The sequence below is a fragment of the Schistocerca nitens genome, chromosome 1 (genome assembly GCF_023898315.1).
Source record: "Schistocerca nitens isolate TAMUIC-IGC-003100 chromosome 1, iqSchNite1.1, whole genome shotgun sequence".
Lineage (NCBI taxonomy): Eukaryota > Metazoa > Arthropoda > Insecta > Orthoptera > Acrididae > Schistocerca > Schistocerca nitens.
In genome coordinates this window covers 893,226,745-893,252,449 of record NC_064614.1, presented here as the reverse complement: position 1 = coordinate 893,252,449, position 25,705 = coordinate 893,226,745, and the positions used below count along the sequence as shown (strand labels likewise).

Genomic DNA, 25,705 nt, shown 5'->3' with positions numbered 1-25,705 from the left:
TGGTTATAGTTTCAAAAAAAATTGGATGATTTATTCGCAAATTGAGCAAGTCAGTAACGCATTGATCCACCTCTCGCCCTTGTGCTAGCAGATATTCGGCTTGGCATTGATTGATAGAGTTGTTGAATGGCCTCCTGAGGGGTATCGTGCCAAATTCTGCCCTATTGGCGCGTCAGATCGTCAAAATCCAGAGCTAATTGGAGGACCCTGCTCATAATACTCCAAATATGCTCAACTGGGGAGAGATCTGGCGATGTTGGTAGCCAAGGTAGGGCTTGGCGATTATGAAGACGAGCAGTCGTCGTGTGCGGACGATGACATGGAAGCCCACGACGGCCTGATATGCAACAAAATGGAGCATAGAATATCGTCGCGGATGACATCCAGAGGGGTCCTGCTATGAAACGAAATGGCACTCCAGACCATCACTCATGGTTGTCAGACCATATGCGGGCGGCACGTTGGTACCCACTGTTCTCAGAGGCGTCTCCAAACATGTGTACGCTGGTCACGGAGGCCCAGTTCATAGCAGGACTCCCCAAAGACGACAATTCTTCTCCAGTGAGTGAGATTCCAGGCCGAAGCGGTCTAAGGCGCTGCAGTCATGGACTGTGCGGCTGGTGCCGGCGGAGGTTCGAGTCCGCCCTCGGGCATGAGTGTGTGTGTTTGTCCTTAGGATGGTTTAGGTTAAGTAGTGTGTAAGCTTAGGGACTGATGACCTTAGCAGTTAAGTCCCATAAGATTTCATACAGATTTTGAACAGGCCGAAGACGTATGGAAACGTTCTAGACAGCGGTGGTATACCGACCTGACTGTTGCCTGCCAAACTGCCCGACAACCAGGAGTGAAGGTCTGGGGTGCCGTTTCTTTTCATAGATGGACCACTTTGGTTGTCATCTGCGACACCCTTACAGCACAGCGGTATGTCGACAATATTCTACGTCCTATTTTGTTGCTCTTCACGGCAAGCCATCCTGGGCTTACATTTAATCAAGATAATGCCCATCTGCACACGACGAGAGTTTCCACTGCTCGTCTTCATGACTGCCAAACTCTACCTTGGCCAGCAAGGTCAGCCGATCTCCCCCATAATGAGAACATTTGGGGCATTATGGGCATGGCCCTACAACCAGCTCGGGATTTCGACGTCCTAATGCGCCTGTTGGACAGAATGTGGTACGATAGCTCTCAGAAGGGCATCCAACAGCTCTCTAAATCAATGCAAAGCCGAATAACTGTTTGCTTAAGAGCTAGGTGAACCTGTGAGTTATTGACTTGCTCAATTCGTGAAGCTCTCTCTCTTGAGTAAATCATTCTTCTTTAAAAAAAAACTGATCACATCTACGGATTTCCGCCCCATTCCTTCATGTTGTGCCGGCTTTTTGTCTTAAAGGCTATATGAAACTTGTGTTTTACACCTCAGATCTGACGTTGGGACTCTCCCAAAACGCTACATGAGGCGACAAAATAATTTTGGTTATCAAGAGAAGTGTTTTATCATTCAGCAACGCACATAAGTTCTTATTAATGCAGACTAAATTTACGGAGGGACTTCAGAAAGTAAGTTACACACTCCGTCTGGCGTTAAGACCAAAGCGCAACGGGAGTTGCGCATTGTCAAAAGAGAGAACATGTTCAGAGTTTCTTGCAGACAGTTCTGCTGCGTTTTGGGTAACAGGTGCATCACAGTGTGCGCTTGCAAATGTGCGGGGACTGGAATCGTAGACCAAAGTTAAAGTCCGCGGGGCAGAACATTTTTTGTGGGCAAAAAGTCCAACTGCACACAGATTCACCGTGAAACTCTGGCGGTATATCGACCAAATACAATGTCACATATTGAAACCGCGCCAACAATTTGACATTGGTCGCCGCACAGACGTGGGTGACGCTGATCCGGAAGTGTAAATTTAGCACCATGCGATTTCCTTCTTTTCGACAAGCCGATAGAACATCTGGGGCGCCGGCCGCGGTGGTCTCGCGGTTAAGGCGCTCAGTCCGGAACCGCGCGACTGCTACGGTCGCAGGTTCGATCTTGTCTCGGGCATGGATGTGTGTGATGTCGTTAGGTTAGTTAGGTTTAAGTAGTTCTAAGTTCTAGGGGACTGATGACCACAGATGTTAAGTCCCATAGTGCTCAGAGCCATCTGAACCATTTTGAACATCTGGGGCAAAGATATTCCCCAACTGTGAGAACGTCACACAGCAATTCTCGAATGCCTCCGTGACCAAGTAGCGGATATCTATCCTCGAGGAATTTACGACTGTTGGAGCACTCTTTACGGAGACTTGGTGACTACGTTGAAAAATAGTGTCACGTATGTCACATTGAAGTACAGTGCGGAATTCAATACACGTTACTTCTTCTCTGATAATAAACTACTTTTTGTGATATAACACACTTCTTTTCTTGACTGGTGTTGGCCTGTTGACTTCTATTATTTCAGTTTATTGCTTTCTCTGTCTTTCTTTTCATCTATCATTACTTCTTAATCACTGCTTTGGTTCCTCGAACACCTGTTGTTCTGTGACACAGCTTTCTCTCGAATCTGTCTTCGTAGATATAAACGTTTTTCCTGTAAGTCTAGCCGGCCGAGTGGCCGTGCTGTTAAAGGCGCTGCAGTCTGGAACCACAGGACCGCTACGGTCGCAGGTTCGAATCCTGCCTCGGGCATGGATGTTTGTGATGTCCTTAGGTTAGTTAGGTTTAACTAGTTCTAAGTTCTAGGGGACTAATGACCTCAGCAGTTGAGTCCCATAGTGCTCAGAGCCATTTGAACCATTTGAACCTGTAAGTCTTTGTCTTTTTTGTAACCTGGTGGAGTAATTTAATGTATAGGCTGTCCAAACTTATACGGACGCTAGACTATCATGAACTGAGTATTTGAGATCAGGAACAAAACTGGCGGAAATGAATGCTTCAGGCGCTTCGAGTCCTTGCTAAGACATGAGAGCCTTCTTTTTCGTAAGCTACTGATGTTTCGTGCTCTCACCGAGAGTGTGATCCAACTGAGACTTACCACCTGCCCTCACAGCTTTGCTATTGCCACTACCTAGTCTCCTACCTCCCAAACTACACAGAAATTCTCCTGCATATCTTGTGAGACTAGCATTCCCGCTAGAAAGTATAGTGCGGACAATGGCTTAGCCACTGCATAGGGGACTGTTTTCAGAATGAACTTTCACCCTGCAATGGAACGTGCGCTATTTCGAAACTGGCTGGCGGATTAAAACTGTTTGCCGGAACGGGACTTGAAACCGGGATCTTGCGTTTCGCAGACAATGCTCTAATCAACATATGAAGGACAACCTCTGTGAAGTCTGGAAAGTAAGAGAAAGAGATACTGATGGAAATAAAGCCGTGAGGATGTGTCGTGAGTCGTGCTTAGATAGCTCAGTCGGTAGAGCACTTGCCCGCGAAAGGCAAAGGGCCAGATTCGAGTCCTGGTCATGCACGAAGTTTCTAGGAAGCTTCAAAACAGCGCACTCTACGCTGCAGAATAATTACACGGAAGCACCAAAGAAACTGCTATAGGCATGCGTATTGAAATACGGAGATGCGTAAACAGGTGAAATACGGCGCTGCAGTTGGCAACGCCTGTATAAGACAAGTGTCTGACGCAGTTGTTAGATCGATTACTGCTGCTACAAAGGCAGGTTTTCGCGATTTGAGTGAGTTTGAACGTGGTGTTACAGTCGGCGCACGAACGATGAAGTAGGGATTTTCCCGTACGATCGTTTCACGAGTGTACTGTGAATAGCGTGCAAGAACGGGACCAATGACGACTGAAGAGACTCGTTCAACGTGGCAGAACTGCAACCCTTCCGCAAACTTCTGCAGATTTTAATGCTGGGCCATCAAGTGTCAGCATGCGAACCATTCAACGAAACATCTTCAATAGGGGCTTTCGGAGCCTAAGGCCCGCTCGTGTACCCTCGTTGACTGCACGACACAAAGCTTTACGCCTCACCTGGGCCCGTCAATACGACATTCGACTGTTGATGACTGGAAACACGTTGCCTGGTCGGATGAGTCTCGTTTCAAATAGTATCGAGCGGATGTACGGTTATGGCGACAGTCTAATGAATCCATGGACTATGCATGTCAGCAAAGGACTCTTCATGTTGATGGAGGCTCTGTAATGGTGTGGGGCGTGTGTGGTTGGAGTGATATGGTTCCCCTGATACGTATAGATACGACTCTGACAGGTGAAACCTACTAAAGCATCCTGCCTGATAACCTGCATCCATTCATGTCCATGACCATTCCGACGGACTTGGTCAATTCCAGCAGGACAATGCGATACCCCACACGTCCAGAACCGCTACTGAGTGGCTCCAGAAACACACTATTGAGTTTAAACACTTCCGCTGGCCACCAACCCTCCAGATATGAACATTGGGGATGCCTTGCAACATGCTGTTCAGAAGACATCTCCACCCCGCATAGTCGTACGGATTTATGGACAGCCTTGCAGGACACATGGTGTCAGTTCCCTCCAGCACTACTTGAGACATTAGTCGAGTCTACGCCAAGTCGTGTTATGGCAGTTCTGCGTGCTCGTGGGGGGTCTACACGATATTGGGCAAGAGTACCAGTTTCTTTAGCTCTTCAGTTTAGTTGGTTGGTGCGAAGTCATCAGTACCTGGTCCAAGAGATAGTTATCTGGATTTAGTGACATCTTCCAGAATGTGGGAGTATGCGTATCGAGCGATTTGAAGTTCAATGATCACATAAAAGCAATCGAAGTGAGGTTTACTGGAAAATTACTAAGGAGATGTAGACAGCCCAGGAAGGAGGTAGTTTACAAATCCTTCGATCGACCTTTAGTTGAACCCTAGTAACACACGGCCCACATCCTCTTTTCACCCCGATTCTTTAAAGAATCGAACTCTCATGTATAACACACTTGCAAACGTATGATTACTTTACAAATGAATTACTGCAGGGCTTCCCAACCTTTTCAACTAAAGGACCCCTTCTTCAGTCGAAAATCCACGGCGGTCCCCTAGTCAGTCAAGAGCACAGTAACTTTAAATTTCAGAGCGAAACCCATGTGAACTGAAAGCTTCTTAATGCAAGTGCCATGTTCCCAATGACCTCCTGTCAATGTCTTTATCCTGGAAATCCGGGTGAGTACCTTCTAAATGACGACGCAGTTTAACTGGAACCACTGAACTGTTCGGAAGGACTGGCGCACAAATTACACACTGAGCTTTACCCTCATTTGTCTCCATAAAGCCCATTTCTAAATAGCTTTCGTTGTACTTACGCTTCTTGGTTATTCCACTTCCACAGGATATTGCAACCAATGGAGTACTTTCAGCGTTTTCACATAATAAATCCGGCTGTAGAGCTTCTTGTGATTGTTCTTGCTTTGGTCGTCCTCCCTCCTCATTCATTTCAACTGGAAACTTCCGTTCTTGTGAAGGCGATAGAAAACTTCACCCTTCTTCAATGATCCTGACTTCAGCCACCGATCCATGTTAGAAGTAATAAACTGGTCAAAAATCGACTTATGAAATAGGTAGTGCACTGACATGGCAAGTTTAACATTTAATGATGCCTGGGGCCGCATACGTGCCAGCGAGCGCTGTGATTGGTCGACAAAGCTCGCTCCGCGCATGCGTGAAAGGTTTCAGCGCATCTAGCGCCGTGAGTCGATCAGAGAAGCCTCATTCTCCGGCACTAAACTGTGTATGCGTTCTCACTCAGGAACCGCAAAGGCTGCTTGGGAATACGACCATACGCGACTGGAACAGGAAAGGGAGGTAATGACAGTGGCACGTAAAGTGCCCTCCGCCACACACCGTTGGGTGGCTTGCGGAGTATAAATGTAGATGTAGATGAAGCAAAAGTACACATGTTTCTCACACGAAAAAAAAATAGTGATGAATTTGATCTTCTCATTTTTATTCAATAAATTTTACTCATTACTTTACACGATTTGGTTTCGAGGTGGCCGCGGACCCCATAGAAAGAGCCGGCGGACCCCTAAGGGGTCCGCGGACCACACGTTGGGAAGCCCTGAATTACTGTATTAAATATTTGACGTTAAACATGTAAAACCTTTATGCTTGAAGCCACTGAAGTTTTTCACGCATCTCAATGTTCATGGTGTCGTACCTGCCGGATTGTGAGTCGTAAAATGATAATTTTGGGAAGTACTTATGCGGACAGCCGGCCGAAGTGGTCGTGCGGTTAAAGGCGCTGCAGTCTGGAACCGCAAGACCGCTACGGTCGCAGGTTCGAATCCTGCCTCGGGCATGGCTGTTTGTGATGTCCTTAGGTTAGTTAGGTTTAACTAGTTCTAAGTTCTAGGGGACTAATAACCTCAGCAGTTGAGTCCCATCGTGCTGAGAGCCATTTTGAACTTATGCGGACAGTGTTTGCAAAATATTTTGCGTACAGAGTTAGTAGTAAAGAAGTAATAAACAAACGTCATGACTGATGCTGTAGTTTTACCCAATGAACAGCGAATATTTAGTAAGCGATAAACTTGTCTCTCATTAGAGTGTGTGTGTGTGTGTGTGTGTGTGTGTGTGTGTGTGTGTGTGTGTGTGTGTGTGTGAGAGAGAGAGAGCAGTGTCAGCGAGAAAAAGGTTCGTAGAGTTTATCACAAGTCGGTTAAGTGTCCTCATTCTAAAATACTGAATGAATACAGCGTGAGTAATTTGCGCGCCGTCGAGCTATGCTCATCAAGATACAGGGTGTTTCAAAAATGACCGGTATATTTGAAACGGCAATAATAACTAAACGAGCAGCGATAGAAATACACCGTTTGTTGCAATATGCTTGGGACAACAGTACATTTTCAGGCGGACAAACTTTCGAAATTACAGTAGTTACAATTTTCAACAACAGATGGCGCTGCAAGTGATGTGAAAGATATAGAAGACAACGCAGTCTGTGGGTGCGCCATTCTGTACGTCGTCTTTCTGCTGTAAGCGTGTGCTGTTCACAACGTGCAAGTGTGCTGTATACAACATGGTTTATTCCTTAGAACAGAGGATTTTTCTGGTGTTGGAATTCCACCGCCTAGAACACAGTGTTGTTGCAACAAGACGAAGTTTTCAACGGAGGTTTAATGTAACCAAAGGATCGAAAAGCGATACAATAAAGGATCTGTTTGACAAATTTCAACGGACTGGGAACGTGACGGATGAACGTGCTGGAAAGGTAGGGCGACCGCGTACGGCAACCACAGAGGGCAACGCGCAGCTAGTGCAGCAGGTGATCCAACAGCGGCCTCGGGTTTCCGTTCGCCGTGTTGCATCTGCGGTCCAAATGACGCCAACGTCCACGTATCGTCCCATGCGCCAGAGTTTACACCTCTATCCATACAAAATTCAAACGCGGCAACCCCTCAGCGCCGCTACCATTGCTGCACGAGAGACATTCGCTAACGATATAGTGCACAGGATTGATGACGGCGATATGCATGTGGGCAGCATTTGGTTTACTGACGACGCTTATTTTTACCTGGACGGCTTCGTCAATAAACAGAACTGGCGCATATGGGGAACCGAAAAGCCCCATGTTGCAGTCCCATCGTCCCTGCATCCTCAAAAAGTACTGGTCTGGGCCGCCATTTCTTCCAAAGGAATCATTGGCCCATTTTTCAGATCCGAAACGATTACTGCATCACGCTATCTGGACATTCTTCGTGAATTTGTGGTGGTACAAACTGCCTTAGACGACACTGCGAACACCTCGTGGTTTATGCACGATGGTGCCCGGCCACATCGCACGGCCGACGTCTTTAATTTCCTGAATGAATATTTCGATGATCGTGTGATTGCTTTGGGCTATCCGAAACATACAGGAGGCGGCGTGGATTGGCCTCCCTATTCGCCAGACATGAACCCCTGTGACTTCTTTCTGTGGGGACACTTGAAAGACCAGGTGTACCGCCAGAATCCAGAAACAATTGAACAGCTGAAGCAGTACATCTCATCTGCATGTGAAGCCATTCCGCCAGACACGTTGTCAAAGGTTTCGGGTAATTTCATTCAGAGACTACGCCATATTATTGGTTCAAATGGCTCTGAGCACTATGGGACTCAACTGCTGAGGTCATTAGTCCCCTAGAACTTAGAACTAGTTAAACCTAACTAACCTAAGGACATCACAAACATCCATGCCCGAGGCAGGATTCGAACCTGCGACCGTAGCGGTCTTGCGGTTCCAGACTGCAGCGCCTTTAACCGCACGGCCACTTCGGCCGGCGCCATATTATTGCTACGCATGGTGGATATGTGGAAAATATCGTACTATAGAGTTTCCCAGACCGCAGCGCCATCTGTTGTTGAAAATTGTAACTACTGTAATTTCGAAAGTTTGTCTGCCTGAAAATGTACTGTTGTCCCAAGCATATTGCAACAAATGGTGTATTTCTATCGCTGCTCGTTTAGTTTTTATTGCCGTTTGAAATATACCGGTCATTTTTGAAACACCCTGTACATACACAGTTTCTAACGTTAGTAATGGTCTTACTGTGTTAAGCCTTTAACATAAGACTTTACATATTAGTGGAATTTGCAATCATTTTAAATTTTGAATTTTAGCCAATAATTGTGTAAATACTTAACATAAAATCTTTTTGCCTTTGGGAGCCGTTCATTTCATAGCATTCGATTGGACGGCGTGTCGTTTTGTTCCGCCACACAAGCTATTGCAGGTTGCCTAACTAGGCAACCTGCAATAGCTTGTGTGGCGGAACAAAAACGACACGCCGTCCAATCGAATGCTATGAAATCTCTGTCAAAGGTTTGCCAACGCTGTGATACTTCCCTTCTAACTCTTATGCGCTAGTCTCTGTGTCGAAGACTTCTGGCTGTGTGCCTGCTTGCGACATAGTTCAAGAAATTGCTCGTGAACGCTGACGAGGCGGCAGGCAATCTTGGCCGACGCTTGGGGAGACGCCGATGAGTCTCGCACGGACTCGTCTTGCAGCCGACGCCGGCAGCGCGCCGACGCAGATAGGCTACGAGGTGCACCGATGCTTACTTGCGGAAAACCTGCCTGCACAACACCGTCCGAATTCGCAGCCAGACAAAACAGCGAATGCACTAGCGTACACAGGGGGAGTCTATTGACCGCGGTTGACGGGAGCGCGTGCTCGACATGAATCCTACAGCCCAAAAACATTTTCATCAGCGAAGTAACATTAACCTTGACGATATTCATATCGGGTCTCCAGGAGGAACATAACGTCATCTTGACACAATATTTAGGTGGTCTACTGGCCGCCATCTTCAAGTGGACGCTACAATATTTTAATACGACATTTTTGTAATTGGTGTTGGCTATATGGCCTTTACTACCGAACGCCAAAAATTAATAAAATACTTAGACAACTCAGTCAGCAGCAAATCTCCACGTTTGCTACAGCCCCATTCGGAGGAAGACGACCTTTGCAGCCCGACAAACTTGCAGGCGCAGTAGCAACGCAACCGCGGTAAGACTGAGCTCAATGCACAAGAGCAGAAACACACACCTCAGACGCTCTGTATTGAAAATTGCGTGTAATCGTTCTTCTGATTTAATTATGAATTTTAACAAGGCGTACCTCGACATCTCGGATATTCGGGAATCCAGCCGGATGTTCGCGTCGTTCTCGCACGATATTTCAACATCGTGCCTCGCTGTCTTCTTCAGGTGCTACCTGAGACTGGTCCTTGGGTCGATCGAGTCCAGTATTTATGCCTGGAAGGAGCTGGGCGTTCCGTCTTCGGTCCGCGCCGAGTCGAGCGTTCCCTGTGTGGTCGGCGCCCGCCAGACTCGGCTTCAATGGACCCCTCCAGTCGCGGATGTTGCGACTGCCGTCCGCGCCCGTTTTGGGCGTTCCCAACGGTTGTGGACGTCTTCTGAGCTGTGTAAGACCCGATATGAGATGTTGGGTACTCTTTCTCATGACTCTTACTATGATTTCCACTTCCGGCGCGGACCGAAGGCGGAACACCCAGCTCCTTCCAGGCACTCGATCGACCCAAGGACCAGTCTAAGGTAGCACCTGAAGAAGACAGCGAGGCACGCTGTTGAAATATCATGCGAGAATGACGCGAATATCCGGCTGGATTCCCGAATATCCAAGATGTCAACAGATCGCCAGGGAAGCATGAAGAATTACATAAGGCGTACCTTTATTAAAAATCAGGTGCTTTATCCAAATAGCTCCTGAGTTTTTAAATTAACTGGATGACTTTTTTAGACAATATCTTTGTTGTATTTTAATACCATACAGTATTAGTAGCCTACCCTCTCCGTCTCCCACCTCCCTCCCCTCCCACACATCATCTAGGAATTCTTTGAGACACACAGCGGGTTCCATAAAATGCTGGCTACCACTGAACGTAGTTGCAAGTGTACTATAGTGCTGTTCCCTTTATTTTATAGCTAATGGACGTTCTGTGTAAAGCACGGTGGTGTTTGATGAGAGGCAAGTGGTTGCCCATGCGTTGCGTTATTGGCACTGTGTAGTGAAAGTAACTATTGAAATTCGGCTATCTGACAATATTATAATCAGTGATAAGGATATCCTTTAAATAAGAGTTGGAGCTCTGTTTTTATTGGCATTAAGAAAAACGGTTTTTGGTTCGGTCATCAAAAGGTGTAAATACTGTTTGATATCGATTAATCGTCCCGGGAGTTTTCATCACCGGTGTGCTGTTGTGCGTTGCGCTAGAGGGCACTTATGATTGATCACGCGCGATGGACCTATAGACAGTGTATGAAGGAGCGTCCGCGGCGTGTTTGATTTCAGTTCCGGCGGATTAGTGCGACTGCTCACTCACCTGAAGATGGCCAGGTGGACTGCCGAAATATTGTGTCAAGATGACACTATCTTCCGGCTGGAGACGCGATATGAACATCACCAATTACTATGCCGAGAAAGTTTACGGAGCAACATTAACCTCGCAAACCTGACTTACTTGAGGTTCTAGAGAAGTAAAAATACATTACATCGTCCCATCTCTTCACTCCAATGACATTTCCATAATGATATCGGTGTAATTCTCCATCTGTGTGTACTTGGAATCAATACCTACAGTATCAGTAATTTATTAACACTGGTATTGTCTCTCTAACTACTAAAATGCGTTTCTTCGGCACGATACATGTTTCGTAATATTCGGTTAAAACATCGTCAATGGTAGGGATTTCTCGTCCTTTTCTTGCTTACAATCTGGTGTGATGCGTGCATGCACGCTGCTCTAGAATTTCTGTCTCTCATTGGTGCTGTACATAAAAAATGAAAGAGAATCAGAGATGATGAACAGCATACAATGAAACACAAGTCTGACTATGAAGTACACTGGTGCGGTAATATTTTTTTCAGCTGGAAAGTACACATCACTGGTAGCCACGGGGAGGAAGCTCCCTGCCTTATCCCGCGCAGGCATTCTTCTGAGCTGCGCATTTTACCTCAAAACTGTAAAAAGTTAAAACTTAGGGAAAGCAATCTAAGATACACACCAAATATCTTAGATCGTGGCTTTTTGGTGCTCTTTTAGCCAAATGCCAGTCTAACCCCCAGCCCTCATTTGGCATATACGATACATGAAGAATGATAATGCAATAACACTCACCACAGTTTACGTTATTCTCATACAGACTACGCACAAGGTATTCTTCCTTAGTTTGACTATTGGGGCCACAAGAAGGACAAACGGCCATAACGTAAAAAATAAACAAATTACCAAGTCATGAAATAGCAGGTTCCCCAAACACAGGTGACCCTGAAATCAAGAAAGAACCCCTAAAATTAAGAAGATTGCCCATTCTGTACCTTTTTTGGTCTTGCATTGATTTCACAGGAACTGTCGCAAATCTGACAATCAGCAAACACAATACTTCCCCTTCCAGCAATGTTCTGCCTAATGACGCATTAACTTAATGACTAGTGACAAGCTGTATCCTTTGATGTGCCGCTAGGATTACGTAGGTCTTTAAGAGCGGCATGCAGTTATTGCACCCTTAATCCACGGTGACACCATTGTCCTGTCACTCGTGAGCGTTCAGTATGGAGATAACGTGATAAAATTTGCTAGAACGTCTGCTGTCTTATCAAAAGAAGACGGCGTGAGTTAGTACTATGGAATTCTATGCTAAGCTCTGGGAATCATAAGAGCTTTACGGTGACGTGCGTCTGAACTCGTGCGTCATGAGCACGTAGACCTCATTACTTAGAAGGACAAATGCACGAGCTGACCATCGATTTGGCTAAAGTGAACCTGTCTGCTGCTTGTTTCATATCATAAGACTCCATAATGTGGGGGAAGCTGTGGGTAGGGGTAAGAAAGCTGCGTTGTACGGTTCTTGCTAACTTACAACTGTTTGTCTTCAAGTCATCTGAGTGTCGTTTGTTACTATACGAACTCGACATATTTTTACTCTTTAGCTACGACTAACATTTATGACAAATTATGTGCGCCGAACCTGCACTCTCCGCCTTTCCCGTACAGCGCACTACTAAATTAAAAATCTTAACTAAATCGAACTCTCTACATCTCTTCATTCAGGTGTGCAACATTAAGGGAGAGACTCTACGAAGTTCGGTGGGGGAGGTGATGAACTGCCGACAAGCTTAAGTGTACACGAGGTCTGGCTATAAAATAACGGGATTATTGCTGTAAAAACACACATATTTAATTATCATCACCGTCCACATACTCCTTTCCTCCATCCCCACAAAGCTCTACGCGAATTTTCCGTTGATGGAAACAGTGATGGAAGTCTTCCTCTGTGAGCTCCTCTATGATGTGGGCCGCTTTTTCTTTCACTGTTCCAACGGAGTAGAACCTTGTTCCTTTTAACGCAGATTTGACCTTCGGGAAAAGACAAAAGTCACATAGTGCTAGGTTAAAAAAAAATGGTTCAAATGGCTCTGAGCACTATGGGACTTAACATCTATGGTCATCAGTCCCCTAGAACTTAGAACTACTTAAACCTAACTAACCTAAGGACAGCACACAACACCCAGCCATCACGAGGCAGAGAAAATCCCTGACCCCGCCGGAAATCGAACCCGGGAACCCGGGCGTGGGAAGCGAGAACGCTACCGCACGACCACGAGATGCGGGCACATAGTGCTAGGTGAGGCTAACAATGGGTTGGTGCACTTCGCTAGAAACCTCTTAACAGACGATGCCGTATGAGGCGGTGCGTTGTCTTGATGCACAACTCATCACTTGTTCTTCCACAATTTGGGTCGTTTAATTATTTTCTCCAAGAGTTGAGCAAGAACCTCAAGGCAACGATGCTGACTATAATTTGACCTTCAGCAACCCAGTACAGATAAAAAAATTCTGTGAACGTAAAAAAAAGAGGAATCATCATCGCTTTGAATCTTGATTTGCTCACTCCAGCTTCTTACTTCTCGGTGAAGCTGAGCCCTTCCAACACATAGATTGGCTCTTCGTTTCTGGATCATAAACGGAAAAACAGTTTTGTCACATGTTATCACTCTTTCCAAAAAGTGGTAACAGTCAGTATAAAATGACTGATCAATCGTCAGAATTTTCGGCACCAGCTTCGCACAACTTTCCTAGTGTTAAATTGGTTATGTAAAATTTGTAAAATATTTAAAATGGCGTTCCGGAAGTGAGTCATCTTCAGCGTCTTCCCGGCCATCTTGGAAACGTTTGAACAACACACTTTGATGTGAGTAGTTAGCGAGCAGATGATACCTATGTACATCGAAACGGTCAAGCAGTCAACTTGTAGGGAGGAAGTAGCCCGTCGCAACCAATTTTTTGTGTAAGACTGCCTGCGCGGCCGAGTACTTGGTACACGCCAAATAAGACGTGGTTCAGATCCGCCTCAGCTGTTGTGTTCTGACATAGTGTCGTGAAGCGATTATTTTCAACCGGTATCGATGGCCAGGGTAACGTCCGTGTCCCATCCTATTGCGAATGAGAGGGGTTACTTGAGCTTCAGTGATGTGAACTACGGCCTAGAAGAGGCATTCGGTTGTATGGCCGCCAGATGCCCGCACTTTTACTGCCTGGATACGTGCCATTCAAAATTCCAATCATGACAAGCAGATTTCTTGGCCGTAGAGTTGAAATCCATTAAAGGGACTGGTGTTGGGCGAGGTGGTTCAAAATGGTTCAAATGGTTCTGAGCACTATGGGACTTAACATCTGTGGTCATCAGTCCCCTAGAACTTAGAACTACTTAAACCTAACTAACCTAAGGACATCACACACATCCATGCCCGAGGCAGGATTCGAACCTGCGACCGTGGCAGTCGCGCGGTTCCAGACTGCGCGCCTAGAACCGCTAGACCACCGCGGCCGGCGGGCGAGGTGGTTAACAGTTTTATTATGGCCCTTTTATAAAAAGTAAAGATGACGCGTCCACGTCAGTATGCTGTCAAAGTTTACGCGAAGTGACTTAGCACGTGACTGAACTGGAAGTTTGTTCGTGGCCAAGCTGAAGTGACAGTAATTCCGTCGTTTTCTCGTGAATCTCACCACTGCAGATTTTCCGGGTGACAAAGTGAATCCATTTCCTAACTCATGTGAGACCAGCTTGACACATGGGTCGTGAAGCCATAATCTTGTCACCGAGAAGCACGGCGAATGGAGGTATATACAAACGTCGTCCACATACTGAAGAACTTTGGCGTTAGAGCTCAAAATTGTCTCCAGTTACGCGACACGAAGGATGTGCAACAAGGGACTCAATATCACCACTTGCGGAATGCCATGGGTCATGTGCGGCGAGGCCCGTACGACACTTGCGTCACGGTCACAGACAGTACGACTGCCGTGCAAACCACAGATAATTTGTAAAAACGATACCGATAGGTGTAGCAGTTTTAATTTTTTAATAAGCGCACGTATCTTAACATTGTCATAAGCTATCGAGAAATGAAGAAATAAAGCCGTCAGGTGTCAGAACGGTTCTTTTAGTGTTCATCGCAAGAGATATGATGTTGTAAACAGTACTTCTACCCTTGCGGAAGCCACATTGCGTCCGGCGGAGCAAGTCCTGGTTTTCTACCACCGTTCTAAGCGGAACTTGAGAAGGCGTTCAAAAGTCTTACCCATACATAACGAGAGGGCAACTGGGCAATACATGGTCTGTCGACCAGGATCTTTTCCAAGTTTCAGTATGAGGCCAATATCTGAATCGTCCAATCAGCTGGAATGTTCCCATCCTACCAGATGTCACTAAGGATGCTCACAAAAAAACATGTTGTGTTATCGGTCAAATTGCTGATCATGCAATAATGAATCTGGTCGTATCCGATGGATGTTTCCTTTGAGTACGTCAGAGACCTGTGTAGTTCGGCATGAGAGAATGGAGAGGTGAAGCCATCTCTAAGATGGTCAATGGTATTGGTCATCGAGAGGTCAGTGGGCACTGACAGTGCAGAGGGTGATGCGATAATAAGGGTAACTTCATCTGTCCAGTTCTGCAACCGCTTTGGAGCCACCGGTTTCCTTTTGAATGAGGAAACCACTGCCCAAATCCCACTGCTATAGGATAGGGTTTGCCCAATTTCTGATCTAATCTTTCGACAAAGGCGATGTATGGGTGCATGCAGCAGGTTGACTTTACCGAATGTTGATACATGGCCGTGCAAACGCATCGTGAGGGATCGACGGATGACCCAGAGAGGGTTTCTGTTTCTCTGCACTGCGCCGCCAGCAAAGGGGGATGCGAACTGTATCTCACGCACATCACGGTCTGTGACAGTATTAGAGTCGACGTAGAAACATGCACTATGGGGGCCGCTTTGCTGCTGCTGATGGTCAGTTGCATCGGCGTAATTGCGAAGCCTCAGGGTCACTGTGTTCGCTGACTTGCCCACTGACCTAATGTTGTTGTTGCTGATGATGATGGTGGTGTCGTAATTGCAATTGCTCAAATTCTTGCTGCTGGTGCTGTAGCCCCCGTTGTTGTAGAAATTGCAGGTCCGGGGATGGCGGTTGGTCTTGCTGGACTTCACAATGAACTGCAGACATCGTCGACAACGGGACATCCGACGATGCATTCTGATGGCAGAATTCCAGTGCCGACTGTATATCCTGACCAGTGTCACGAGGATCGGCCATTGTGCGGTTAACAATGAATCACTACAGCAGCAAGAATGTGGCTAGCGAAAAGCGCAAGACACTACGGACACTACACTACACGAAAACGTTTCTCCTGTACAGGTATAAAAACTCTTACAAGAATACGTAGAGTATGAATCGTCACACTCGCCCGCATACTGTAACACAGGACCACAAAATGCTCGCTACGCCAGCTCGCCTCGAACTGGGGCCGCCTGAGTACGTCGTCGAAGTTACTGAAGTACCGGAATTCTTAAAGCCACAATGCAGAGACTAAGTATTCTATCTGGTTACAGACTAATTATTCTATATGGCTCTTTCAGATGCTAATAGATTTCAAGTCCTTGCAAGATGCTCAAAAATCTTCCTTTAGGCGCCATATGTAAAATTCCAAGACGTGTGTCTATGAGCCCTATCGAGTATTTAGTTTCAGTTAGATGATCTCAAATAGCTTTCTTATTATTTCGTAGAGAAGTGTGTCGTTAAATCGGATCTTGAAAATTCTACTAGCCTGATATATACAGTTCCGTAAAGTCGGTAAAATAATTCGTGTTGCTCTGATTGTAGACCACACTCCTGTTTGCACTACATGCGAAACCTCTTGATGTAACTGAGGAGGACGTTCACAACACCAACGCCGATTTTTTGGGAGTTTGCTTACCCCGGAAAACTTGAGCTTTTTTCCAAAACAGCTCTTAGACCGACCGGCCGACCGACAGACAGACTTGACAGGCATAACAAAGTACTTCGACTGGCCAAGAGCAGTATTGTCAAGTTTGACGAGATTAAAAAACGTCACGGCTAGTTCGATTCCATGTTTGATTATGGGGTAATACACTAAGGAAATTGAAGGGCAGAAAGCTTATTTTTCGGAATTATATGAAACTTACCGGGTGTAAATTCAGCAGCGTTGTAGAGACGAGCAGTTCCGTAGAGGTACGTTTATCTGAAATGGGAAAAGCAGCTGTTATAAATTGTTCATGATGATCACTAATGTCGTAAGGAATCTAGATTAAGAGCTTCAACGTCAATCACTGTTTTCTTTCTTTTATTAGTTATTGCCTAGAACTAAAGCAACATTTTCTGACATTCTTAGGATATGGAGTTAAAATAAGCGAATAAAAAATAAAATGTACTACACAACAAAGTCACTACATACCGTTTTTCATTACAAAGTAATAATATTAGACAATTTTTTGAGACTATCACAGTAATGGCCTATTTTTCCGTAGCTGGTAGTCAGCATGCCTGAGTGACATGTGGAGGACCCGGGTTCGATTCCCAGTACTGGCAAGAAACTTCTGCCTCTAAGCTGGTCGGAGGTTGTGTTCCAAAAATGAACAGCATAGAGACAGAAGGGATGACACTTCTTGCAGGATCTGAGCATCATTTTGCAGGACAATGCTCAACCACGTAGAGTGCAAGCTGATTTGTTTGACTGATGGTGCTGCTAAGTGCTATACCAACTACTGCACTCCCCTGACTTAAGCCCTCGTGAGTTCAACTCGATTTCTAAACTGAAGGAAACAATTCACGGCGTTCGTTTCAGAACTGCTACAAATTTGTCGGGCATAGGCCGCTCCGCTCGAACTGTCAACACAACTGGTACTGCTAAGAGTATCCTACGACTTCCACATCGCTGGCAACGGGTTATACTCAATGCTGGTGACTACTTTGAAGGTCAGTGAAACTTTGAAACACGTATCTATTTTGTACGAGCTGTAAATAAATAGTTTCCACTATTAAAGTTGCAAACCTCGTACACACACACACACACACACACACACACACCACTTATCAAAGGCATCCCACTCAGAAATTGCCTAAGAAAGACTAGACTATCAATACGGACAGGGCAAGAGAAACACAGATAGGCAGAAGATGAAAAAGTCGAACAGATCGTGGAAGAGGGTGGGGGGAAGAGCAAAAGTGCAGGTAGGGGGACTGGGCTGGACCACCTGGCCCAGACAGGCGCTGTCTGGTCTGGGCAGAGGAGGCAACAAAGTGTCCTGCCAACCACTCAATGGGCCAAGTGACCCTCCCTTAACGAGAGTGTTAGAAGCCCTCCTTCACGAATAAAACTTAAAACTAGCTCAGCCGCTAAGGCATCGTCTCCTAACAACAGGGGTAGCACGTCAGGGTGATTTAAGAGTCGCCACAGGCTGCTAGATTGGGACCAACAAAATGTGGACTACCATCAAATGGGAACCACAACGAGAGTGGAGTGGGTCTGCGGAGGAGATGACCATGAGTTAGCCAAGTAAGGCCAATGCGGAGCCAGCAAAGGAAGGTAGAGTCCTTGCGTGAGGCCTGCATTGAGGACCTCCACAGATTAGTAGTCTCCTTTATCACCGGTAGTTTGTTTGGTGAAGTCAGAGTGAGACATTCAGCGCTCCAGATTCCTAAAACTTGACGGCGTAATACCGATCGGAGGCCTGTTTGCGGAATACCGATCTCAAGAGTCGTGGTAGCCGCTTTCGCCAGTTTATCAGCAAGTTCGTTCCTCGGGATCCCGAAATGGCCCTGGGTCCAGCCAAACGTCACTGTGCATCCACATTGTTCGAGGCATACAGGGAATCCCGGAGACCAATGACCAAGTCATGGAGAGGGTAACACTCGTTCAGGTTGCAAACTGCTCTGAGCCGCTGCAGATGACAAAAGGACTCACCGGTGTAGGAACGAATACGCTCGAGAGCACGAGACATTGATACCAAGTCCGCAGTGAAAACATCACGGCCATCTGGCAAGGAGCGCGGTTCAGTACGTCCCGTATGAGTATAAACAAGGCCTACGTGACCAGCAACCATCGAGCCATCAGTACAAACTATTTGTGATGTGCCAATGATGGAGAAAATTGGTTTCACATTTTAAACAATGACATGTGGGTGCAAGGGCTACACAGACCTAGTGAGTGTCTCCAGCATGGGAAATATAAGACCACAGCCCGGAAGGTGGTAAATGCAGTGAAAAATAGGAAGAAGTTTTAACAGACTAGGGTACTTCTGGGCCAAAACTGCAGCTAACATCCAAATATAAAATGTAAATAAGGAATTGGTTTCACATATCTATTGAATATATAACTGCAATCTTGTATTGCAGGTTATTTAGGCTCCTTCGCAAGTAAATAGGCGAAAATGGTGGGAATCTTACGTCTTTTTCTAAAAGACGAGTTTTTTTTTTTTCATGACTTATGTTTGCCACCATGTGCTCCTTTGATCCTGGAACTCTTAAAGATAACTTGGATGACTGATCTGTGCAATACATAGTATTTTAACATTGTCAACAGTATTCCTTGCATTATACAATATGTATATTTATGTGCCGTCAGCTTTGATACTTTTTTCACTATTTGATTGTTCAGGAACTTGACATCACTATTCAACGGGAGGGAAAAAAATTCTTGGAAGCAGCAGACAGAAGCACCAATGTTGATTATGGAGAATGTTGGCGAGCATTATCGTCACAATACGCCACTTTTTCGACGTTAGTTTGTTTATACCAGTCATAATTCAGTAAGACTTGAATTCAGTAACACTAGGAATGAGTACAATACCCGTCTACCCAACTTGGTCAAGATTTTAAGATTTTTCATTGTTTCTCCTAACACTTCTGGAGATTTCTGGGAACCAAAATGCCAGTATCTTTCGATTAGGTCCTAAGACGATGCGAAAGAAAAGCCAGGTTTCACAATGGCAGTCCACTACCTGGGAACAGTTTCTCAAACTGGCACCACTGATGTCTATCTCGTACTGAACAAGAAGGAAATAGATTTCCAGTATCTTCATCGTAACACAGGACACACAAAAAAGGATGGATAGTAAGATTTAAATTCCATCGACGACCTGGTCATTTGAGATGAAATAAAAGTTCGGATGGAGAAAGCAAATCGGTCATGGTGGCCTTTCAAAGGAACTATCTCGTCATTTGCCTTAAGTCGTTTAAAAAAATCTCAGAAAACCTAACTATAGCTGTCCCGACAGGCATTCGAATCGGCGTCCTTCCGAACGACACGTCCAATGTCTTACCAAGCTCCACCCCATTCGGTAAAAATGACAAAAATGAAAATGTTAATTGTCTCATCACGTGATTCACTTCTATCGCCGTTATTCGAGTATGGTCGTGAAGGACACGGCCCCTAGGTCCGGGCTCCAGTCATTGCCTAAGGTGCGAGGAATGCTTTACCCGTGACGTGAGTCAGGGCTGACGCAATGTCCCAAACACAACATCCACAGGCGGCTCACGTGCCGCGACCACACAAGGGCGCGCGCGCCCTCACTGGCCAGCCACGCACCTAAACAGTGCTCCCCATTTTGTCGAAGACAGACAAAAATTTCTCTTTTCTCGGAAATAATGAAAGGTCATGGCCTTTTTATGAAATAATATGTACTGCAACAGTCACTAGTTACTAATATTTTATTAGCACGATTAATAACTAGTGACTGTTGCAGTATATATTATTTCATAAAAATCTTACAATACAGTCGCAGCCCTCAGATAACATCCACGCAACAAAGATAAATTAAGGTTATAACCTTGTTGTTAAGTCCAAAATTCAGGAAAAAGTAAAGAGTATAATATTGTTTTACTAGTCATTTACCGTGACTAGTAAAATAATGTATACGGGATGAAGAAAAACAACCAGATTATAAAGTCAGAGCAAGGACCGAAACGTGGAATCGAACAAAATTATCGAGGTAACAACAGGTCGAAAACGCACAATTCAGAAGATACTGTCGTAAAACGGCTATTGATGAGAGCTACGAGGAGCGCGCGGAAGTGTATTTAAACTAGGTTTCCACAATTACAGATGTTACGGCCGGCCGCGGTGGTCTCGCGGTTCTAGGCGCGCAGTCAGGAACCGTGCGATTGCTACGGTCGCAGGTTCGAATCCTGCCTCGGGCATGGATGTGTGTGATGTCCTTAGGTTAGTTAGGTTTAAGTAGTTCTAAGTTCTAGGGGACTGATGACCACAGCAGTTGAGTCCCATAGTGCTCAGAGCCATTTGCACAGATGTTACGCATAGAGCGCAGTTACAAATTAAGTTAGTTGAAGATAACGGTTTCGGCTGAAAATTCAATGCTAGGCGAACTTAAAATTCCGTCCCTGTTTGGTTACGTTAGACGCTTTCTGTGAGGTTTGCTGATTAAAGTTTCATTATAAATCAGCTACGCTAGAAGCACCGAAATTACGTTACTTTATTAAGGCAATGATCTACTCAGCAGAAACAACACTGCAGTAAGTTAGTCAACATGTGGTACTGTAAGATGCATGATGTTAACTACGAAAACTGAAGGCCATATGATTTAACTTCTGTTAATGTGCAGAGAGCATGAATGCACTTTTATTCTAACAAGAACGGTATATCAGTAAGTCTGACCTGAAGACAAAACCGCACCGCTAGCACGTGCGCTTAGCAAAAAAAATTTCATCGTTGATTGGCTGTCGTTTTGTGGCCTGAGCTCCGTTTCCAACCAGTGGTTATCTGGAACATTTTGCGCTGACTTCATTAGCAGGTTGCTTTTCTCCGTCTTGGAGGTAGGAGACGTGCTTTTTTTTTACATACAAAATTAAGTATGTTTTGATATTAAACTAATCCAAGTGCATTATAAAAGTTCACTTATATTCGTTCAATATACTAGTGGTACTTGAAAAAGGACAAGCCTCGTAAATACAATTTTACTATTAAATGAAACCCTATCTACACCTTCACCAATTTTTCAACAGCGAGTCCACCAACACTATCCTATCGGTACCAGAAGTGAGCACAAATTCCGGCAGTTTTAAGTAACTGACACAGCGAAATACGTTTTCTTGAATTTTTTCAGCAACTTCTTGCCATGTCTTCAGTGACTAAGATGGCCGCCAATTTTAACTTTATCATGACCATAGTGCGGCCATCTTTAAATATTTTCTTACCACAGCATTGTCCAGAATGTTTTCTCCATAACGCACATTTACGGAAATGAATTTCGACTGCTTTGACGTCTTTTGCTCGAAAGTAATCGCCATAACTGTTGATAAAATTATCGCATTGCGAGACAAGACGGCCAGTGCCTTTATGGAAAAATGTTTGCTGATTCCTTCCTATGCAACAATGTTTGTACCCCGGCTGCACCTCTTCGTACGAAGCGAACCGAATGTCTTTCTTAAGGTTCCAAAAACATGGTAATCGCATGAGATTGGCATCGTGACAGTATGGAGATGTGTGTGGGCTTATCAGCGAAACTTCTGCAGCGTACTTGAAACAACTCTGGCCTGTCTGCGTCCATGCTTGGACACAGTCCTGGCTGCGTAGGCAGCAGCAACATTTTTCCATGATGGCACTGACTGTCTTGTCTTACAGTGCGATAAATGTATTAACAGTTATGCCAATTACTTTTGAAATAATTAACACTTAATTTTTCCATCTGAGTCGTTTCATTTTGACTGCCCTCTTATATAAATGTAGCTTATTACACGAGGCTATCAGGAAGACAACCACGGTATGAAATCCCGGCGACATATACTCGGCATGAAACAACGGGAACATATCGGTATGTACAGAAGGGCACCACAGGAGAGCATATTTAACTAATTTGAGTAGCTCACAGACGTGCTTTGTGAGTATATTAATGGGTTCCGCAGACGTGACTACAGGCGTGAGAATTGCCAACATTTCTCAATAAATGCAGCAAAAACGAAAATGACGAAAAGTGGAAGATTGTAAAACAGAAACGTGTTAAACATAAAAAATGGGGAGACACGGTAAAGTTGTGCAAAACGAAATTGTTCGAGGCGGCCGAAGCAAAGGAAACATCGAGAGCAGAATATCAGCAACCTAGGAAGCATTCTCCTAGTTGATTTGGCAATGGACAGGGCAGTAGAGTGGTAAAAAGTAAGCGCACCGTACAAAAAATTAATCACGCTAAAAAGGTGTAACACCACTTCTAGAGCTGATAAAGCCCTGAACAAATGAAGGAAGAGAGTTCCCTTATTTTCTTCAGGTATGCCATTTTCAGCTGAACCACTCACTGAAATTTAGATCCCGTAGAGCTATCACGCTGTCGGATGTTGATTTATGCGTTTCTCTCGCTGTTTTCTGTGGGGTTAAGACTAGGCGAATCGGCGAGCCAGCCGAGATGCGGTAGGATGGTTGAGTGTTAGACGAGGAAGGTATGAGCACAGCACTGTGAATATAGCTGTTCAAATGGCTCTGAGCACTATGGGACTCAACTGCTGAGGTCATTAGTCCCCTAGAACTTAGAACTAGTTAAACCTAACTAACCTAAGGACATCACAAACATCCATGCCCGAGGCAGGATTCGAACCTGCGACCGTAGCGGTCTTGCGGTTCCAGACTGCAGCGCCTTTAACCGCACGGCCACTTCGGCCGGCGAATATAGCTGTTATCGTTTGTCCATAGCATATTAGCCATGAAGATTTTGAAAAGGAGGCAACATTTGGCCATCGAAAATGTTACAATAAACATCCTAGTTTGTGTTCAACAATTATGAAGAGGATAGATTGCTACTAATCGTAAAGAATGCGTTCTGGTCGGAGCGGCCAGAAATGGCGGTCATGTGTGTGTGCTTTTTCGTTTTCTGAGGCTTTGGCCAAAAGGTTAGTCTATAACAATCTTTTCGTTGTGCTTATCTGCAACTCAACGGGTTACCTTTACGGTTAGTAGCAGTGTATCCTTTTCATAATTGTAGATATTCCAACCTGGGCTTTCTGCTGTCTAGTTTGTGCTCAGGGTAATCTGACTCATCCCAAGAGATATTAAAAATACCCGCAAAACATCACAGAATCATCTCTGCGACTTAAACGCCTCATTAAACTGCCGGGGTTGAAACAGATAGCCGTAATACTTGTCTACAGACGCTATCAGTTATGATTTTCTAACCAGTACTCTTCTTACGCCATTTTATATGATTGTTGAAACTACCCAATCCCTTATAGAATTCATCAACAAATCAGGCAACTTCCTTCACGGTATGGTCATGGGCACGACGAAACCCGTTACATCCTTTCTACCACTTTGTCACATTGACCCATCTTACTGTACTGACTCCATACAACCAACTGATACGTACCTACAGCCCTCCAGAGCGACAAGTGTTCTCTTTTAGCGGGTGACTAGCGTTTTGCCAGGTGAACCTACATAGTCAATGCAGTAATATTGTTACAAGTTAACAATACAAAAGAAGGGAAGACCCGACATTAACTATCGACATACTATTTATCGTATGGTTTTCAAGCACAATGTTAAATATAGTACCGACAGCAACACATGGAATTAAGGACAGACATCTAAATACACTGAAGAGCCAAAGAAACTGATACACCTGCGTAATATCGTGTAGAGCTCCGGCTAGCACGCAGCACTCCCGCAACACGACGTGGCATGGACTCTACTAATATCTGAAGTAGTGCTGGAGAGAACTGACACCATGAATCCTGCACGGCTGTCCATAAATCCGTACGAGTACGAAGGGGTAGTTGCAAGCCATCCCAGTTATGCTCAATAATGTTCATACCTGAGGAGTTTGGTGGCTAGCGGAAGTGTTTAAATTGCGAAGTGTGTTCCTGAAGCCACTCTGCAACAATTCTGGACGTGTGGGGTGTTGCATTGTCCTGCTGGAATTGCGCAAGTCCGTCGGAGTGCGCAATGTACATGAATGGATGCAGGTGATCAGACAGGATGCTTACGTGCAAATCACCTGTCAGAGTCGTATCTAGCCGTATCAGGGGTCCCGTATCACTTCCAAACGCACACGCCCACCATTATAGAGCCTCTACCAGCTTGAAGAGTCCTCTGCTGACAAGCAGGGTCTATGGATTCAACTCGACACAATTTGAAACGCGACTCGTCGGACCAGGCAACGTGTTTCCAGTCATCAACAGTCTAATGTCGGTGTTGACGGGCCCAGGCAAGGCGTAAAGTTATCAAGGGTACACGAGTGGGCCGTCGGCTCCGAAAGCCCATACCGATGATGTCTCGTTGAATCGTTCGCACACTGACACCTGTTGATGGCCCAGCATTGAAATCTGCAGCAATATGCGGAAGGGTTGTACTTCTGTTACGTTGAACATTCTCTTCAGTCGCCGTTGGTCCCGTTCTTGCAGGGTTTTTTTCCGGCCGCAGCGATGTCGGAGATTTGATATTTTACCGGATACTTGATATTTACGGCACACTCGTGAAATGGTAGTACGGGAGAATCCCCACTTCATCGTGTGTGTCCACGGTATTCAATCCCAGTACGCTATTTAAGCGAAACCATACAGGCTTGGCCAGCACAGAATTTAATAATACTTGCACGATTTGTGGCCGTGTTCAGCCGCCCAATTTAATTTCCAGGCGAATGTACAAACTTTATGAGCATACTCCGCAAACTAATTCTGAAATTATGTTTCAGTGACAACTTTTGAAAATATGGCTAAATCTCGGCAACTTATTTCTCAGATACGAGTATTATTCGGCAGATAATAAAGTCGTGTAACCGTTTTCTTGCAGATGTGGAAGCAGCGGAAAAAAATTCTTGGCAAGGGAACATAGTCACGCATGTGGTTGTGGCGGGCCCACAATTCTCAGCTTGTCTACATTCAAGGAGGATTTACGGGGCACTGTTCCAAATATAACGACATTTAACTGTGGCTA

At 45.2% G+C, this 25,705-nt stretch overlaps 1 protein-coding gene across 3 annotated transcripts in view; it reads right to left on the bottom strand.

The window, feature by feature from the left end:
* Window positions 1-25,705, bottom strand: part of LOC126192013 (unconventional myosin IC) — a 431,394-nt gene that overhangs the window by 245,642 nt on the left and 160,047 nt on the right. For all 3 annotated transcript variants that reach the window (XM_049932574.1, XM_049932572.1, XM_049932575.1), the window contains exon 2: window positions 16,959-17,014. The gene's annotated coding sequence lies outside the window, so the exon portion shown is untranslated. The remainder of the gene's footprint in view (window positions 1-16,958; window positions 17,015-25,705) is intronic.